The 1625-nt window shown below is 36.6% G+C and overlaps 1 long non-coding RNA gene across 1 annotated transcript; it reads right to left on the bottom strand.

Annotated features, from left to right (window-relative positions):
- Positions 1-349: 349 nt before the first annotated feature.
- On the bottom strand, positions 350-1201 carry LOC130916531 (uncharacterized). The gene is made up of 3 exons (XR_009063302.1): positions 1119-1201; positions 539-584; positions 350-405 (listed from the first exon to the last, which is right to left on the bottom strand). It is a non-coding gene; the product is annotated as an uncharacterized LOC130916531 (long non-coding RNA).
- Positions 1202-1625: the final 424 nt, after the last annotated feature.

Here is a 1625-nt window from a genome sequence, read left to right as displayed (position 1 = left end):
TGAGCCGAGACCGGCCCACCAGGTATTGATGGAAAGACAATTAAGCCTATGAATGAAAACAAACTTTCTTGTGACAATGCTTTCACACTGTCTTGTTGGTGTATATATACTTAAACATAAACTTAAACATACACCATCCTTCCAGTCCCAATATTCTATACAGTACTTAGCGGATATCAAAAGGCTGCATGGTCTAGTTAACCTCCTGAACAATGTACAACGTATGATGGGATCCCGAAATTAGGACAGGGATTAATACGGAATAGAGGTGAGACATGATCATTGATTAATATATTAAAATAAATAAATGGCAGATTTAGTGATTTTTTCATAGACTATTGATTTACTGCATCAATAAAAGTGCAAATAAATATATCCACAGAATAGGCCCTCAAACACGGAGACCTTTAAAAAGTGAAAGGAGACAGAGGAAGATAAGTGATAAAGAATAACACTTTATGGACTTGTATGATCACAGTACTGGTTTCTAGAAAAATCTGGGAAAATAGTTGCATCATATACGCCATATAGTACTTACTTAGGGCAAACTCCTGAACAAACAATGAACAAAGTATGATGGGATCCTGAAAATTAGGACACAGAGTTGAGATAAATATTAAAATGTGTAAAATACAGACTGTAACTATAAAAACACTCAGAGAGCACAGACCTGTTTGTATGTCTGTACCCTCATCTGTTACCTCACTGTGTCAAAAAAATGTGATAAGCCCCTATTTTTCTCATGTACTGGATCACAGTACCCAGAATATTGGCAGAATTCAAATCATAATGTGTCATTTCATAGCAACTACCATGGCCATGTCCTGTATTTTTTTTTTTTACAAGCAATCTGGGCAATTTTCTTGGAGTTGCATACACATATGCTGAAAATCGCCCTATCCTGCAATGATAAAGAATCCTTCAAAAAAATCCTGGATCAAGACAGTGATCCGGATCACCTCTAAATCTAAATTGAATCATCTCTTCCTTGTCCCAGAGTGGACATTTCCTGAAAATTTCATTAAGATCCGTCCATAACTTTTTGAATTATACCGTACACAAACAAACCAACTTAGCAGAAGTTATTAAGTGATATTTTTACAGACTAATGTACTTACCATATCAATAAACAGTAACCTTGAACCTCCACTGCAGCAACACTTTGCACAGCAACACCAAATGCTTCCTCAAACATGGGAACCTTCAAAGTGAAAGGAGACAGAGGTGAAAAAGAATGTCACCTGATGGACTTGCTCTGATGATCACAGTACTGGTATTTTTACTCAGTTGAATCATGTATTCTATACAGTACTTACTTAGAGGGAACCTCCTGAACAAACATAGAACATGATGGGATCCTGAAAAAAAGGACAGAGAGGAACAGAGATGAGATGAATATCAAAATGTGACCACGGCAGCCTTCCAAAAATGAGTGACAGCACCCTATAAGAGACAGTGAGAGGTTAAGGCTGGAAGAAAACAGCTGTTTGTATATACAATATCTCATTCTTATATTCATCCTACCTAGTGTCTTATGCACATGAGCCTATTAAGATGCACTAATTCTAAGTAATTCTGATATAAGCATTTCTGAGCACGTTACTTGTTTGTGCTCAAGTAAGATG

This window comes from Corythoichthys intestinalis, chromosome 5 (assembly GCF_030265065.1).
Source record: "Corythoichthys intestinalis isolate RoL2023-P3 chromosome 5, ASM3026506v1, whole genome shotgun sequence".
NCBI lineage: Eukaryota > Metazoa > Chordata > Actinopteri > Syngnathiformes > Syngnathidae > Corythoichthys > Corythoichthys intestinalis.
This window is presented reverse-complemented; position numbering and strand designations above follow the sequence as displayed.